Source organism: Cydia amplana, chromosome 19 (assembly GCF_948474715.1).
Source record: "Cydia amplana chromosome 19, ilCydAmpl1.1, whole genome shotgun sequence".
Taxonomy (NCBI): domain Eukaryota; kingdom Metazoa; phylum Arthropoda; class Insecta; order Lepidoptera; family Tortricidae; genus Cydia; species Cydia amplana.
In genome coordinates, this window is record NC_086087.1 from 11,036,776 (window position 1) to 11,056,337 (window position 19,562).

Sequence of the window (19,562 nt, forward strand, 5' to 3'; positions counted from 1 at the left end):
CAGTTTTGTTTTATATTTCTTAAAATGGTACAATACGGTACGAACGAAGGCACGAAGTTCGCGCAACTGACGAAACCATCATCGTCGCATCCCTAGTCGTAATGTGAAAGGGATAGCACATTGCATTTTCAAGTTGACGAAAAGGGACGGACATACTTCGCCCTGAGCTTATTGACCACTATAAAATGAACCCCGCGGACAAGAAACAATTTTCAACGAAATAATGAATTTGACTTTCCCGTCGAAGGTAATTTCATCTGTTTTGTAAGTAGAAGTCTAAGATGACTTGCCACACCATATATTACGCTGCAATATCCCATGATTTCCTCAAGAATTCAATAGTTTACGATTTATTTTCTTAGACACGTGCACACTGCTAACAGGTCGTAAGCTTGGTCGCTACTGATCGGAGCGGCGATGGTGCGATATTATATTTGACCTATGCACCATACGGGTGGTGACCGCGGGTCGTCCTATAAGCTCTGTCTATAGGGGTTGGTCTGTGGGTCTGTGACACTTAAGACCACTGCGATTATTAGGTACTTACTGGCCCCTATTTCACCACGACCACGGTGACAGGTGCGACAGTTGTCGACATCACTGTTGCTGACGTCACAGGCCTCCATAGGCTACGGTAACCGCTTACCATCGGACGGGCGATGTGCTTGTTTGCCACCAACATTTTATTAAATAAATAAACTCCATTATATTGCCACTAAAAAATTCTTATTTTGCGAAGCTAATGACAATTGTCACAAGAAACACGGCAACTGTATCGAAATTGCGACACAGAACTCATTTCCTGTCAAGACTTACCGAAAATTCTTTGAAAAATCTTGTGACAAATGTCACAAGATTTTTTCGCGAGAGAAATGTCTGTTTTATCCGATATAATAAAGTTTTTTTTTTAATAATAGGTACAATGACGGTGGCAAACACGAATACGGCCCGCCCGATGGTAAGCGGTAACTGTATTATTAAATTGTACAACGGGACTTAATCGCGTATCTAAGTTTTAAGATTTACCTCCGACGTTTCGAGGACGGCGTTGTCCCCGTGGTCTCGGAGAAGACTGGCTTAAGTTGACATCAGCATCTTCTAACCACGCGAGTTTTTCGAACTACCCGCACTTGGTCTTGTTTATCCGCTTGAACGTTTTGCGGTTCCGTTGTACAATTTAATAATGTGTAAAAATCGTGAAAGTTTAAATCACTGTTAGCGGTAACTGTAGTCCATGGATGCCTATGGCGTCAATAACAGTGATGTTTTTGTCGTATCTGTCACCGTGGTGAAATAGGGGCCAGATTACGCCGCGCCGCGTGGAACGTAAGGTGCATTGGGGTAAATGCATACCATTCACTCAAGGAAAATAATCTCCCTTATAAGATCACTCGTGTGTCTGCCATTTTGTTAAAGCTAATTTTCACCGTAACTACTGGACTAGTTCAATTGAAATTTAGTACACATATGTCAAGTAAGGAAGTAGTAAGTCGGTGATCCGAAGATGAGTAACGTAAATAAATGAACTTTTAACTTTGCGGCGATTTTTGGTATCATGTGACATATCAGACATAATTATAAGTAGGTGAGCAAAAATGTACCATAACCTAACTCAGAATTGTATTACATAAATACATATACAAAAAATAGTTCAACGCCAAAAGATTAATGGAAGACCTATGTCCTATAATAGGTGAGTTGGTCTTAAACAAAAAATATGCAATATAAATGTGTAACTGTGGAACCCATAGTGAATCCTACTCGTACATACTCGGTTTTTATATTATGTACCTATAAGATATTTTCTACTTTATACTTTATAAGTGTACCTACATAATATTTACTTATAAGCAGTTGTCACGTAAAATATTTGTAGATTTTTTTGGAAGTATGTGTCACATCATCATCATCTTCCTCGCGTTGTCCCGGCATTTTGACACGGCTCATGGGAGCCTGGGGTCCGCTTGGCAATTAATCCCATAAATTGGCGTGGGCACTAATTTTTATGAAAGCGACTGCCATCTGACCTTCCAACCCATAGGGGGTAAACTAGGCTCTTATTGGGATTAGTCCGGTTTTCTCACGATGTTTTCCTTCACCGAAAAGCGACTGGTAAATATCAAATGATATTTCGTACATAAGTTCCGTAAAACTCATTGGTACGAGCCGGAATTGCAATTCGCACGCTCTTACCGCTAGGCCTCCAGCGATTTTTTTGAAGTATGTATAGCACAATAAAAATATTTAGAAATGTAACATTTAAGGTAGGTAATTAAAATACGGTATAAACATTATTGGAGAAGACTTGGAGGAAGTGTCATACGGATCTACATTCGATGCGTGGAAAACAAGTTCTTTTGTCTAATTATAATCCATCGGCAATCACGCGAGCGCATAAAACGAAAATCATTTCTTTTTCACTCCCTAAAACTCCCTTAACCTAATAACAGTAAAACAAAAAATAAAATATAGAGGGTTACCAACCAGCCAAAGAATTATAAGTAGATATATGCACTTATCCCAACGCACCTCACGTTCTACTCTGCACGGGGTTCATTGCCGCTCCTACCGCCGTAAGTAACTATCAACACCTACATTATCAAGGCTACGATCGAAGATAATCGCTTCAGCACTGAAATAATACCGGTGGAATACCGGTATAATATTTTTTATTTTAATTGTATTAATTTAATAGTGAAACAAAAGGCGAATATACCACATAAAAGTAAATCGGTAAAGATATTAGGGGTACATTAGCCAACACTGTTTCCATATATTTTCAAATTTTATTTTGTCCGCCTTAATTAAATTTTGCACCCTGCCGGAACTTTATTTATTTAAATTCTCATTTAATTGATTTTGAGCCTTATGAAAAGTCGTATAGAGTAGTAAATAAAATTTTACATCTGACTTAATGACATCTGGTTTTATTCGGTTTAACTTTAGAAAACGCGTATCTCGACAAAGCCATAATGTAGAAAATTGTCAACAACCAAATGAATTATTAGAATTTAAATACGTCACGTGTGACATGAACAGACAAGGAAAGCAAGATTAAATGTATTGTTTCTCTTTCTTCTTTCAATGGAACGCTTTTCCTAAAAGGAGGCCACTAAACTCAAAACGCAATCTTAAAAAAAAACTTGATGGGTCAGTGACCTGTCCCAGTAAAGTGAGGTAGTGTGCGTGAAGTGCGCTTGTGTGTGAAATGGGGTAAATTGACAGAATCTGAAAATTTACCCACCTCTACCGTCACCTTAATCGAGAGTGGTCGTTCTAATCCAGGAGATCTCGAACAGAAGAAGCGGTCGTCCTAAGTATCCTCTCAAGTTCGTATCATGTTTATTATTCAATGTGAAGGCTGTTTTGCAAACTTAGTTCCTTTCTGATAAACTATATTTTTAAAAGGCCGATCCTTATTTGCTAAATAAATACCGGGAATCGGTCTAGGTAATAATAATGTTATGTGGCTAAAGGATTAGCTGCAAATCTTTAAAGTTCCATCTCTGAAATACCTATAACATTATAAATACTTTTATAGTACTATAACGTTTAAAGTAAGAAGAGGTTATTTTAAAAATTAACTTTTGATATAGGTAACTATGGTTCTATTTGCAACAATGATATGTAGATTTCATAAGTGTTATTAAAGACATATAGGGTACTGATGTGGTCGGACCCCTGACCGCATGTTGGGTTCTGTGTCCCAAGCCATACCGACAGACGACCGTGATTTGATGTGTTATGAATTTATTATTAAATACCTGAACAGATATTTAAGCAAGTATGATTCATTTAATAGCCGTTTAAATTATTTTTTACACAATTTTCAATTATGGCTGTGCAATTATTTGAAATGTTACAGTTTTAAGAATGATTCCGCTTAAAATTTAGTTTTTTCTTCGCAAATGTAAACATTGTGTGTATTTAACTCCGGGGGTAAAAATATTGTTACTCGAGTCTTTAATTCACTCCAGCCTGCGGCTGTCGTGAATATATATTGACTCTCGTACAATATTTCACTTACCCCCCTACGTTGCACTATGTACTATTAAGCTTCAATATTGTTTAGTCAAGTTACGGTTGTTTAGCTATTTGTCTAGCAATGTAGGTATTCGGACTGTTACGTGTGTGATATAATGATGATGTTGACAATGGTTTTTATAAAAGATCAAATTTATAAATTACAAAATTGTTATTATCAGACGTTCAAGTAACCTCGTAAGGTTCGAATATGAGATCACTTTCGTAAAAAGTGGCTGCGCCATTTATTGGGACAAGGTTGCCGAGTGGGTCCCAGATTTAGACGGCGCGCGAACTCGTATACGATTTTAGTTACATTGCGGACCATGGAGGTTACAATAATTCAGCCGACCGATCAAATGACGCAATGTAATGAAACTCACACGCGAATTCTCGCACCGTCTAAATGAGCCCTTAGTGAGCTGTGGCCATAATACTGGGGTGCGGGGGACGAGGGGAGCGAGTCCCGTGCCGTGATTGGTCCGTTCAAAGACACGGACGTCACACAAAGACACTTTGACTCGAAAATGGAGTAAAACTACCGTATATTTGTGGCAGAGGGGGAAGCGGTACTATGCTCAGTCTGGAGGATGTCTTGTCTGTGGCTGTGGCAAAAAGCTGGGAAAGAAAGATGATGGCCATAAAATAAAACATTGCACTTGTTCTCTCCACGCCCGCCTGCCGCGTCAAAGCGTATTCTTTATAAAACTTCAGGGGCTTTCTAACATTTTTTATTTATAATTTATTTCTTCATCCAACTTGCGAAGTCCGCTTCCGGACTGGGGCGACGTAATTCTAACGCAACGAAATTATCTAGTTAATTGAATAATTCTCGAGTTTTTGAAAGAAACAGGGGAAAACTGGAGGGCAATTCTGTTTTAACTTTTTGATGAGGTTTTGATCTTATTTTAATACGACCTACGGTTACCACGATGACACTTGACGCTTTCTTCGTTGGAAACTGCGTGAACTCGATCGCAGTCCATCTCGGTCGCACTGATATATTATATATTATTTATTAGTCGCTAGATTATATGTCAAATTTAATGTCAATTCGTGGTACGGCTACTTGAGTCATGTCGTCAGGCATCTCACGGGCGCCAATAAGTGCGAGCGAGACGCCTTATGAAACTATTCCTGATTGCGTTTCGTGAGTACGAGGGAGGACCAATTCAGTTGGTGGCTCACGGTCAGCGGCGATAGCTGACTCAAAGTCTCATCAAAACAAGATGAAATTCAAATTGTAAGCGGAATCGGCTTCCAGAGACGAAACTTATTAAGAATTGCGTTGGTCTTTGTAAGCGTAAAAGTTTGAGATCGTGTCAAGAGTCGTTTTATTTTGTTGCGTTCGTGCTGCCCGTCAGCTGTAATGACCTATTAATTAGGGATCCTGATGACTACTTCTGTAATTATACAAAGCGTTATATCGAAATGAGATTATGAGGAAAGTGATCAAAAATAAAGTTGGTTCTTAGGAATTGCTAAACTCTTAATGAAACCCTTTGCGGAAATGGATAACCTAAACGATAAGTAATGTATAATATTATTATGGAACCCATGTACCAAGTAAGTACAATAGAATCCAAGGCAATCCGACCAATACGAAACACAAAACAAATCTCACGTAGGTACGTACGGAGCTAACAATGCCACAAACACTATACACAGATACTGATGTTAAACATTACAACACTCTTCTTATTAGGCTCCTCTTTTTGCTTCGGTTAGCAACCAGACCGATGAACCAAGTTCGACGGGTATAAGATAAACGGTTAGTATTTACACGTTATCAAACGGCGAAAGTTACATGACTTGTAAAATTGGAGTTTACCCACCGGCTCGTTTGCCACGAGTTTCAGTTTACTCTTTATGTTTCTGTAAACTGTTTCCATTGGTTATTTAAGTTGGTCCAGTATAATGTGGTCTTGATTCGTCATAAGTTTGAGCTATCAAATATCGTATTTAAACTGGTTATCTCGAGATAAACGTTCGGTAAAAGATGAGAATAACATTAATAGCTGCGTATAAAAGTCGTTTAACTGCATGTCAATGTTTAAGAGATTTTAGAACACAACCTTTCAATAATTAGGGCGAAAATTGCGTAAAAGGCAAAATGGAGTTGGGTTATTTAAACATATTTTTGTTCTTTGGAGCTTTTTGCCGAGGTGAAAATGGGGAAATATTTGAGTGTAATGAGTTTGAGGATGGAATTTAATAAGCTATAAGGTTTATGTGATGGTTTAGTATGTCGTTTTACACACATCTATAAGGAAATTCTTGGCTATTGCCTTCCTTCTTTTGCTTAACTTCTACCTTGCTCTTCAAAATGATTTATCCACGTGATAATATAACTGTCACTATTTAACTCTGCCGGATAGAGAGTGACGGGCACTGTTTTAACACGCAGTCACGTAGGCATAAACGACCATTATATTCATACAGGTGTTGTGTATTTAGTAGATAGTTACATCAAAAAAATGTTAATAAATAAATAAATAAATAATTAACATTTTTTTTTACACAAATTGACTAAGCCCCACGGTAAGCTCAAGAAGGCTTGTGTTGTGGGTACTCAGACAACAAACAAGCAACTACGGTTGCACTCCGGGAGTGCCGATAGAAGTGAAAACTCACCTCACTATGTTACCGACGCCCGGTAACACGATACATACGTTTAGCGGAGGTATTCTATTTATTTATTATATATTATTAACATTCTCAAATAAAATCACACTTTTTCATTACACACTGCCATGACAACGTCAAATTATTTGAACATAGGTAAAGAGTCTTGAAAAGGAGTCCGCAACATAAATGTCAAATAACATTGAGTTTTTCTTTATTGATTTAAATGCCATCTAAATTATGAGTGGCCATCTAAACCTTACGCCCCTTACGGTCACGTGATCGCCTTACGCTGTCTCGAGTTTATGATTTTTTCCCCACCTCAAAAAGTGCCCAGCGCCGCTAAAGAAGTTTTCACTTCAAAAAACAACGGGTTGCACTCCGGGAGTGCCGACAGAAGTGAAAACTTAATGACTAGTCCAAAATGTCTGCAGCACTATGATAATTGACCCATCCTCCTTTCTATTAAAAAACTTTAGATCCGAAATTGCTGGTCAGTGAGCTTGTTTAAAATTCGAAATTCAAATTTGTAGCGTTAATTGTTTAAAATTCGAATAGAAATTGTAAAGTTACCTTGCAGACCTCGCATCTACATATAAATTTGGTCATGATATTTTGAGTTTTATTCACCAGTACTAGAGTTCACTTTTATTAGCGATTTCATCAAGATATAGCTTTATTGAATTATATTTGAGTGATATAAAGTTAGAATGTAACTGTGAGATCCTCGTATTTCAGCCCGTACAAGATTAGAACCTTTTTCATGTAATGTCATTGAGTTTTTCTTTATTGATTTAAATGCCATCTAAATAAGTGGCCATCTAAATCTTACGGTCACGTGATCGCCCTACGCTGTCTCGAGTTTATCATTTTTTCCCCACCTCAAAAAGTGCCCAGCGCCGCTAAAGAAGTTTTCATTTCAAAAAATCAAGAGAAATCCCCAATTTTACAACTTTTTAGGGTTCCGTAGTTTTCTTCTGCCAAACTGCAGGACAGTTTGTTCGCAGAGGGTAAAATTATGTGTAGGTACTTATAGAAAATATCGTATCTTTTGGATTTATTCAGTAAACAATATATTTGCTTTCACTTTAAACCAATCTATCGCCTCCAGCTTCGAACGCTTTCAAAATCAATTTGAATTGAAATAAACAGCATCGGATCTCAATAAGATTCAAGCCCGGCCTCGGGGTCACGTTTCAATCTAGTCGCAGCAATACCGAGCTGTTTATACCAAGCGTTTTGCCTGTTCTGGTCTGAGAGCCTGGTAGAAATTGTTCCTTTAATATAATAACTATTATTCCTTTTGTGGTTTATATCGCCTGTCTCGCTCAGGCAGGCACAATCGGTTGCGTCGTTCAAGGAGAGGTTAAAGAAGCTATGGACTGATTAATTTGTCTATATTTCTATTGTATAATTGCTTTATATCTTTCTAATTCTTTCCAATTTTTAGTGTATTTTCCCCATTCCTTTTTGTGTAATATATGTATGTTTATCCTATACATTTTGTATGTATTTATATCCTTTATCTTTCTGGTACCTTGTTGTACATTTTGCTGCATTTGTCACCCGCTTTTCACTTTCTCCTCTCATCTACTCAAAGGTTAACTGGAAGAGATCTCAAAGGGATAAGTTCGCCTTTGTACTTCTTACTAATTGTATGTTATTTTTAATATGTCTTTTTGTACAATAAAGAGTTTACTACTACTACTACTACTATATCGACACTACTTTAAAAAATAGACGTATCTTGTGGTGTCATTCTTAAGAAAAATGTGGTATGATGTATGGGATGCATACCTACAGAGTTACGCCTTTCAACTTTGAGTAAATAGCAGTAAGTTCAAAGTAGTGCCGATATGCATATCAATCTATATTATAGGACTAAACTAAATACTTGCAATAAAAAGTTATTGTGCGCAGATTATGGTTAAAAATGAAGTTACACCATTTTATTCAAAACGTGTTAAATTTTAAAGTTTAAAATTACGCATGTACTTACTTACTATAGGTAAGGGACAGCATAACTTTTGACTTTATTTTTGCTTTTGATTTCCTAACCAAAATCATTAGACAATAGAGACAAACGTCAAGGAGATTTGAATTTAATAAGATGAGTCTAGGACTAAGAAGTTAAAGTTGGTTGGAAATACGGCAGAATCAGACAATTTTCGGCTCAATGTCATTAAAACATCTCCTACAAACTGTTTCCTTAAATTTTAAAGGCAATGGCATGGTTATAAAGTTAGTTTTAATATGACACACGCGTTCAACTTTTGACACCCCACAAGTTAGAGATTATGAAATGCACAGTTTGATTGCAATTTCCACTTTTCGGTACGAGGCGGAAGCCATTTCGATGACGTCATTATGCGGGAGATGATTTCCAGCCAGAGGCTCCCGACAGCAGTTTTAGGTTTGTTATTATATTTTATTCAAGTCTCACTCGCACCAATATACGTATGGACATAAATGATATCATTTAGATATCATCTTGATGTCAAAGTGTACATTCGAATTGACTAGGCTAATAGGAGGCCGTTTAAATATATACGGCCGATAATACGTGAGTTTTCATCATTTCAGTTTAAATTATATTACACATATCTTAGCAGACGAAGGTGTGCATGTCACCTCCACATTTTACATCACCTGACATCGAGTAATCAGTGCGAGATAGCCGGAACTCGCGCACTTAACTGACACTGACGCGGGTGCGGCTATCATCCCATCAATCTTGGGCTAATGTGAGATTCCTTCCAGTACAGAAATGAGGTTCACCCATTTAAGGGTCTTGTTGGCTTTACTATCTTTATTTTATCTTATAACAAGTTTATTTTCTGCATCTCTGGGTAATGACATTCGGTTGTATGTAAACTTAGTTTTTTCGCTACGTATGACTCTTTCTCTTTACTCGTACCAATACCAATGGCCGGCTGTTGTCTGTTACTCTTAGGAGGGCGCGTAAAGATAGAAGATAACAAAAGATATGGCGCGCCGCGCGAAACTTGCTAAAGAAGTTATGGCCGTTGTGCGGGTTTTTACCTTTTATCTAAATTACTCTGAAAATATATTATTGTTTAAAATTATGCTCATCGCGTCCCTCGACTAACTATATCACTAGCTATTAAAATAATAATAATAATAATTGAGCCTTTATACGTCCCACTGCTGGGCACAGGCTTCCTCTCATGCGCGAGAGGGCTCGGGCTATAGTCCCCACGCTAGCCACGAATGCGGATTGGGGACTTCACATACATCTTTGAATTTCTTCGCAGATGTATGCAGGTTTCCTCACCATGTTTTCCTTCACCGAAAAGCTAGTGATAAATATCAAATGATATTTCGTACATAACTATTCACTAGCTATTATCTACCAAAATTAGGTATATTTCTGTGGTATGCAGGGTAATAATATGCAATTCTTCAGGGTAATAAGTTAATAATATACAATTAATCAGGGTAATATGTTTTTGTGATTTTTTTTCTATCGAGCTTCGAACTTTAACCTTTGCCCTGCTTGGAGTCTGCCCTTGCAAATATAATCTAGTTTCCGTGAGAGTTTTTCCATCGAATTTGCCATCGTTAAAACGTGTGACGATTCAATAAAATAAAAGGCCGGATTCGAACTGCGGATTTCAGCTGTCGCGGATAACGCCCTAGGACCTCTAGGCTACCCCGTCACGCGGTATCTGTCCCAGTTTGTTGAAGATTCTTGAAAACCATTGTTACCTCCGTAGCACGCAGGTATTTATCACTCCATGAAAATCGAGTGAGATTTGAACCGAATAACACTTGCAATTGCACCTTGCTCGTACTGTCTAATATCGTAATTATATCAATAACTAGCGACCCGCCCCAGCTTCGCACGGGTTAACAAATTATACATAAGCCTTCCTCTTGAATCACTCTATCTATTAAAAAAACCGCATCAAAATCCGTTGCATAGTTTTAAAGATCTAAGCATACATACAGACAGACAGACAGCGGGAAGCGACTTTGTGATAAATCAAAAACAGCTTTTTAATAATACAATTCCGCTGACAGTAGGTATTGTATAAGTATACCAGCTATTAATCCTATGTTCAGCCAGGCGTGTCTCACTCCGCGATTTCGTCGCTTTGCTACTGGTAGCTAAAAGTAGGATCCGTTCGGCCCCAATTTTGGGGAAAGCCATAAGCGCGGCGTGTCGCTGTCGCCAGCTAGCGGCCATATCTGTGCTGATCGTAACAGACGCGTTTTGTTAGAGTGAGTCTTCTGTACTTAGTACTATTATTTATTCTGTGGTTCAGCCGCAAATGGGAAAAGTTCCGGTTTGCGGTGCTCTCGACCGCGTGCCTCGACACGCAATATCGGTGTTTACTTGTTCAGGTAGTTCTAGTACTTTCTGTTAGTGTGTAAACAAGTATTATGTTTATTAGTGTGGCACTTGCAGCTATAGAGTTTCAGCAATAGGCTAGGAGACAAGTTTTTATTAATGGTATCACTGCTGTATTTGAACTTCTAGATATTCACAAGAGTCGACACGTACTAGATCCATTCTAGATATAGTTCAGATTTCAACTAGTTCTCTTTTGCAGCGCAATTCGGGCAACCAATGTCACTTTTATGATAGATCGTGTTAGATATCTATTAGATGTGAATTAGATCTCTAAGTAATATCTTGTGGAAATCGGTCAAGAGAATCGCGGAAATGTCAAATTTGACAGGTTAGATCTGAAACATATCGTTATCGTATCTTGGCGATGTCTAAAATATATCTAATAGATGTCTATTACAAAATCCGAATCAGGCCCTCAGTCGATCAGGTTTGTTATGAGAATCAAATCACTTTACGCCATCTCTTAAAATCAATTATCATTGATTTCAAGGTTCCAATTTACCTGATTCGGGAAGGATTATGATTGATGATAAAATCATGTACACATGTATATAGTCTATTGTACACCGTAGTCTCAAAATTACTGGGCCGATTATGAGATAAGTAATTTAGCGTAGACCAAAACTGGTCTGTATGAAATACTAAGGTATTACTTATTCTACGTCAGTACCTATATCGCAAAAAAACATTAAATATTGGAAAAAAATATTCATCCTTCGTGGGAACGAAGAAAAAGTTTGAGAAACCCTGCTCGGGAACGCCTCCACGTCTGCCCTAGAATTAAAATGTAAATGTCAATCACTGACAACCTCGATCGCGACCCAATTACGGTTCTCCTAGTAGTTTATGATAGCCTGGTAACTCGGGCTACGTTCTGTCCTGAAAAATTAGATTTGTAGAAATTTATCACGTTTTTATCCGGTTATAGTAGAAGACAAGATTATTTATGATTTGCAAAAGCTTTTTGACTCGCCTTACAGACTTTTGGAGTTGTGTCATTTCTCTTCAGTTAGACAACTTTACGACTTGAATGTACCTCTACACACTTGCATTATGTATTATTATTTATCTGGGACGACCTTATTAATAGAACCATAAGGAGGTGCAAGATTACTATTGCAGGCCACAATACGACAGGTCAAGGAATATAACTTCCTTGCAGCATTACAATCGCACATGCCCACATCGCGCGTTACGAAGAGACCATTAGACCATTATTATGTATTATTAAATTGAAGACTCTTCTCCGAGACCACGGGGACAACGCCGTCCTCGTAACGTCGGAGGTAAATCTTAAAACTTAGATACGCGATTAAGTCCCGTTGTACAATTTAATAATGTGTAAAAATCGTGAAAGTTTATGTAGTATCTGACATATAGTGCCATAGACTAGGAATCCTCTAGACTATATACAAACATTCACAAGTACAAGGGTCGATTTATATCTACTGATATTGAGCGTAAGGCAAAGGTAACTGTGGCTCAGGTGAAAAAGAGTAACTTGTACCCACAGACAAGACATCCTCCAGACTGAGCATAGTAGCGCTACCCCCTCTGCCATAAATATACGGTAGTTTTACTCCATTTTCGAGTCAAAGTGTCTTTGTGTGACGTCCTTGTCTTTGAACGGACCAATCACGGCACGGGACTCGCTCACCTCGTCCCCCGCACCCCAGTATTTTTGGCAGCATCGGTTTCATGAAATAATTGCTCTAAACTCCGTCTAGAGGATTCTTAGTCTATGCTTGTACCCATTGTCAAGTAAAAACTAATAGGCATAGGATTCTGCGCTAAAACTTATTAGTCAGTCGCGGCAAGTGAGCACCTTTTTCCGTCAACAAGACAAGACCCGAATGCCACCCATGTTGCCTTGGCACACTTTCCCTGCCTAATATAACTGGCACGTATATCACAAGGGATTCTCTATTAGATCCTCCATTCCGTCAGGAATGAATTATATGAAGTACACAATTTTATACTGTTTACTAAATAAATAAAAAATGTAGTAGTAGTAAAACACTTTATTATACAAAAATCAGAACAAAACAAGAAAAATAACATTCCTCATTACATTACAAAGTACTCATAAGTAAGTAAGTATTAGTAATAATTAAATTAAATTATTTCCAATTCGCCATACTTCCGGTCCATAAAATGACTGGAGTACAGGTAATTACCTACACTGAGATTTTGTTAATATTTACTAGCAGTTACATACTTATATATTATTATATTATTTTTCATTAACTTTTAAGTATAAACAAAAAACATTCTACGTCAACTCAAGCCAGTGGAAAAAAGGCTACCTACCCAATGATGACAATGCTTCATGTAGTTTATATGCACCATCTATAGGGGTGAGTGATCCGAGTTATGTTACCTACAGAAGTTGCATCCGTTTGACGTGTCTCTGAGTGTGCTTTTAAGGTGTTTTTCTTTGTCACGTTTTGTTTAGAAATTCTAAAAACAGATGGTAAAAGAGTAAATTTGTAAATAGGATTTTCAAAAAGTTTTTTGAGTAAACCTGGTCTTAAATTACAGACCTCTACTAGTATTTTGAGAAGTTGTATACGTTCGCTAACACGGAAATTCGGGTAATTCCGATAAATCACATATGAGTCTTATGATCATTTCATACTAGAGTCCATTATACAACATGCCTGAATAAACCGTTCTTGTTTTTGATTATTAAAATATTTATATTTTCATGGGAATATTAAATTATAGTTTCTCAGAATAGAGTTTTAACACTAGAAAAAAACATGAATTTGAAATGTCATGTCGCCGTATCTCTTAATTTGCTCGATAAAATGACTAACGGATTGAGCGTCATTATCGCGGCGTTAATGATGCGGCGGATGTCACTAATTTTATTCATTTTATTATTCGAATGTCACCTTTATCTGTTATAGAATACATACAAATGCAAACGGTAACAAATTCCAAGAAAATGATTTCCCGTAAGACCTATTTGCAATCTACATTAATCTTTCAAACTCGCGAGATTCAGCAATCTCGCACTCGACTGCAGTCCGGAGCGCCCACGCTATGCCTATATTTACACTAAGAGCTAGCCCTGTAAAATGGTCTTTGATAATGAGAAACACGGCTGTGATGCGAAAGCCCAAACCATCCAGCATAATCACTACATAGTATAAAACAAAGTCGCTTCCCGCTGTCTGTCCCTATGTATGCTTAGATCTTTAAAACTACGCAACGTATTTTGATGCGGTTTTATTTAATAGATAGAGTGATTCAAGAGGAAGGTTTATGTATAATTTGTTAACCCGTGCGAAGCCGGGGCGGGTCGCTAGTAGGTATAATAATACAAGAATGCAATCGCGCAATGTCACCGGTCCTCCTGAAGACCTGATCGTCATGAGCGACAAAACATTAAAGTGGCTAACTGGTCCTTGTGTAGATATGTGTATGTACTGTTTTTATTTGTACAATATATACATACAATTCAATTCAATAATATTGAGAACAACGAAACCACTCTAGTCAGTAATACTATCCTTATTACGAGTTCCTGGCGTCTGGCAGCTATTCAACGGTGGAGGTCTGAATGACAGGCCAGCGAAACTATACTGTTAGAAAAAAGGAATACCAAAGTACTTAAAAATCCCGATATATAGGTAGAGAGTTGATCCGATTTTTATTTAAATCAGCTTTATGCAGCCAACCCTTCAACCAGTCCATAGCTGACCATCACAACCAGACCAGTTAAAGGGTAGAAAGATGTCTAGTTTGATTCGTCTCGAAATTGTGAACCGTTTTCCGGTGCCAGCTCCCCGTGTTCGCCTACGAACAAGAAACAAGCGAGTTCCATCTGTCTCGGTATCGAGCAATAAATCAAAACTTCCTCGGCCCGGCACGTGTCATGCTGAAACTTGGCTGTCGCGGCTGATGGGGTCTTTATTTATTACTTGTGCTGTTATGTTCTACATGTTATAGTGTGTCAAACATAGAAGGTAGGATCCTATATAGAAGTGGTATACGCGTGCCTCCGTGAGGGACAAAACATAAGCAATGCGACACTATGATTGGTTGAATTTATTTGTTGCCCACCATAATCCATGCTAATTTATGGTGGGGAATAAAAAAATTGAGAGACTGTGACAAGGACAACAATAATAGCGCTTTCGCTGCTACTCCTACTGAAAGATACATAAGACTATCCCGTCCGGTCATTTCCCCCACCCCTCGTGCCCGATTCAGTTAAAATACTAGATTCATGGTGTTTTAATGTTTTAATGTTTATTTGGGCACAAACGGTACATGTTTCTTATAACTAATGTCTATACATAATTCATAAACCAATACAGTTGCCACCACTTATTAGCTCAATCAAGAAAAACAAAATTCGGGATAGCTAGATTTTAAAAATTAACAACAACAGTCAAATTAGGACAAGGGCTTAAATTAATGAGATATAACTATTTTTATACATTAAATACGCAATTAAAAGGACTGTCTCATTTCAAACATATACAGAGAGAATCATGCTATCTTTGTCTTACACTAGTGCTAGTACTACCCTAAACCCCAACTACTAGTACTTACGCAAAAGAAAAGAGTATATTTATTTTTGTTCCTATTTACTGACAAATTAGTTTGACCAACTATACATGCAAGTAAGATGGAAGCTGATTATTTCACACGAGCTGGCGCCATTTTATTTAAATTTGTAAGTGCACAAAACTTTTTTTTTAATTTGGAAATGTTATTTCTTCTCACAATCACGCGTTATTTCGGTCGTAATAAAAAAAAAAGTATCCAAAAATGTTTATTTCAATTCGGTTGATATAATTTATATAATAACATATTTTTTCATGTCGTTCACCAAGTGAATACTTTATCACCTATTGTACCTTAAAATACTGTACTACATGTTGTTTTTAAGTATCCTGGCTCTAACTGTATTTAAACAAGTAGTAACCATATTATTTGTTTTTTTTGACATTCGTTAGAAAAAATTTGAACCTGAACACTATGATCCTGGCAATTCATTTAATGTAACGTATTCCACAAACATTAAGCTGCAAGCAAACTTATTCTATTTGCATGGTGAGTTAAATTAATATCTCTTTGAAACAGTAAATTGATATGTCAGCTCTTCCTGAATACATTATTTCAATTATATTATACTAGTCTACATGATAAATTGATAATGGAACAATATAATTATATTACTCGTGTCAATTTATGTTATAAGTGGGTGCTGTTTGCAAACGGTAGATTAATTAAATTAATTCAGTGCACGAAATGAACTTGTTGTTAATTTAAAGTCTGTTGTGATTTCCAAAATAAATTGGTGTCAATTCATTTAGAATATAAGAGTCTGTTGTATTTATCATATTATTTATACTTACGTATTTTGTGTTTAACATTTTTGAATCGTTTTCCTCGTTTCCTCTCTTTCTGATTCAGAATTTAGCACTTCTTTCTGATTTTAGCACCTCATTCACCACATCAAGCTAGCAGATTGTCTATAGTAACGCGATGACGGAAAATTAAATTAGCCAATGTATTTTACCAAGTATAGGTGCTTGTCAATTTCAGTAACATTAAAACGATTTCCTAAAATGGCGCCCTGTCATATTGATATAAGAAATTGTAAGCTTTTTTTTGTTATTTTATGCAAACCTACTCTGCGCCCTGTTTAACATATCCTCTATTCAAGTCTTTCCGGATGATTTCCGCTACATTACGTTCTTCGTACGCGAAAACAGCTTAGCGTTGTTGGTAGCATACTTTAGCAGTCGTTGTGTGGCTAGAAATAAATTAGCGTAAAATGGGGTGAGTAGGGTTCGCGGGGAGAGTTGGGTTATGAATGGGGAGAGAAGGGTTGAAAGGAGGGTGAGACGGATTTTTAAGGCTACTGCTACAAAAATAATGTATTCCAATTTAAAATGGAGCTATAGTAATACTCATAATAAAAAAAATCGATCCAACAATCTTCCAAAATCACCTTTGTATGAAAACCCAACTCAGCCCAAATACGAGGGACTACGGGGTAAGGTGGGTTTTCCTGTTTATCGTCAAAATTATGAAATGGAACTACCCAAAATAAAATAAAAACTAAAATACAAACGTCCGGAATACTTATTATATACACCATTCAGTTTGCATAATATGCAATATTATGTAAAAATAAAATGTTATCGAGGTTTGAATGTCAGTTTTGCGCCTACTCATCCCATTTTACGGTAACAAGCAAGTATAAGCTAAAGTTACTCTCAATCAATCAATAGGAAATCCAGGAATCTTCAAAAATTAAGCTGCTCTCATCAGTTTCATCTCAACGGTTTCCTTCTTTGCGAACTTGACTAGGAGGTCAATTCGAACTTACAGTTTGACTTCAAATTGATATCTAAATTATGTCATTTAGGGAACTTTTGTTTAATGAAAATTATTGGTGCAGAAACAAAGTTCTTTAACCTTCCTTATTGAATAAACATGTGCCTCAGTCTTAAATTAGTCTTTTGACGATTTTCTAACCACATCATCCATAGACATAGTTCATATAAATACATTTTATCATTTAGTTACATCAATTATCGCGAGCGAGACTCACAGGCGAATGAGAATAAAATAACATCCGTTAGATAGATTTATGTCATTATATGTCAAAACGTAAGTTTGGATTAGCCTCTAGATGGTCGTTCCTTATTTTTATACCTAAATATTTAAATATATCAGATTATTTTTATCTTAGAAAAATAAAATAAACAAATTCACCGAGGATACATATTAAAAGTAATCAAAACTTTACTCAATTTCTTTATCTTCAATTAAAATTTATTTGTTCTCAGCGTCATTATTTAACATAACATTTAATATTACTATGTTGTATCTAAACCTCGCATACTCTTAATAGGCAAACTTGTAATACAGAAACTAATTCAATAAAAACTGTACATGTCCTGTTGTTTGCTAGAGTTTCAAACTTTGCGCCTCGCTGGCGCCAATTCTGCTTTAACAAATTGATATGACCTGTATCGCCCTTGCGGCTACCACGAGCTTGTCACTGGCCTGACACTGACATATTCGCTAACGTCTGCGTAACTTGCTTTTTATACATCTCGCTCGCACTAATATGCCAGTACGAGCGAGATAAGTACTTACAAGCTCGTATAGTAAGGCTATACATATCAGTCGCGCTCGCGTCAGAACGCATTCACTGCCAGCAACCCGCCAGGCGGGTGCTCTGTCCGTAGTCGCTTTTCGCTACATACGGTTTTTCGCATGTTATCGGCTACGCTCGTAGCGCGTAGCACGTGCTGGCATTGAATATGTTAACACGCATCTCGCACGCATGTCACGCGCCAATGACGCGCAATGATCTGATTGGATTTGCGAGGACCAATTGGCGTTAGAGTCTGTGCGGAAAGAGAAGACTCGTAGAATGTATGGGGCCCAATACATTTCACGACTCTTCTCTTTCTGCACAGACTCTTAACGCGTTAGCGGCTCACACTGATAGCCAGCTGCGCACGATGACTCAAGGTCGGATCAAAATAAGATAAATGTCAGAATCGGCCTCCGACCTCTCTGATACGAATAATTATTGTGCATGCATGGAATTCGTTCCCAACTTTAATTGAATTCTGCGCTGGGAACTTAGAGGTAAGACAAAAGACAATGCATCGGTTTTATAGTTTTACGACTGTGGAATGTTTTCTATTTAAGTTTACAGGTGTTGAATATTGAATAATTTTACGGTTTAGACTCACTTGTTTTAAGTCACTCGCGCGACATGTTTCGGAGAGCCTAGGTCTCCTTTCTCAAGCACTAACAGTGGGAAAGCCCAAACACCACTATGCCCGCCTACAATGACAGCGGAAGACCTCCCCCAACCGGTTTTCTCGGCGCGCGCGCAGTGTGCGACGCGGCGTGCCGCAGTACGCGATACACGGCCGTCGTGAACGCTGCTCGCATTGTTAGTGCTTGAGAAAGGAGACCTAGGCCGACTTTAGGCTCTGCAAAACATGTCGCGCGAGTGACTTAAAACAAGTGAGTCTAAAACATACAATTATTCAATGTTAGTATGTCTTACAACAGTTTAAATTCGATTATGTTTACAGGTGTTATGGGGGCACAGAGAACTTCAGATTTTATGGATAACTTTATTTTTATGATTCATATATAAATACCCACCCCACCCACCCACATGTATAAATTGTCATAACATAACCCACAGGAACACACTCGCTCCTATTCGTTAAATTTAATAGGAGAGAGAGGGCCTAACCTCCAAGGAGTTCAGAAAAAGCGCTAGACCTGGGAATATATGGGTTAAAATTAGTGACTTTCGTACTTGTTCGCATAAAATGGAAACATTTGGAACTATTCAATTATGCCAAGTTCTGTAGCTTGTACTCCTATCATCAATTTCGAGCCGAGCAAGTTTACAAATCCTAAACTCATAATTTTAAAGCTCATAGTCTATGACTGCATATTTATTAGCAAAACGCTATCTGTGCTACAAGATAACCACGTCTGTGGCATTATGAGCTACACGTGAGCTGTT

General features: G+C 37.5%; 2 protein-coding genes across 2 annotated transcripts in view; one reads left to right on the top strand and one right to left on the bottom strand.

The window, feature by feature from the left end:
• LOC134656855 (uncharacterized) overlaps positions 1-19,562 on the top strand; it is a 494,896-nt gene that overhangs the window by 162,579 nt on the left and 312,755 nt on the right. The window lies entirely within an intron of this gene.
• LOC134656957 (protein D3-like) overlaps positions 17,049-19,562 on the bottom strand; it is a 385,106-nt gene continuing 382,592 nt past the window's right edge. Inside the window, exon 6 of the mRNA XM_063512518.1 lies at positions 17,049-17,060. The gene's annotated coding sequence lies outside the window, so the exon portion shown is untranslated. The remainder of the gene's footprint in view (positions 17,061-19,562) is intronic.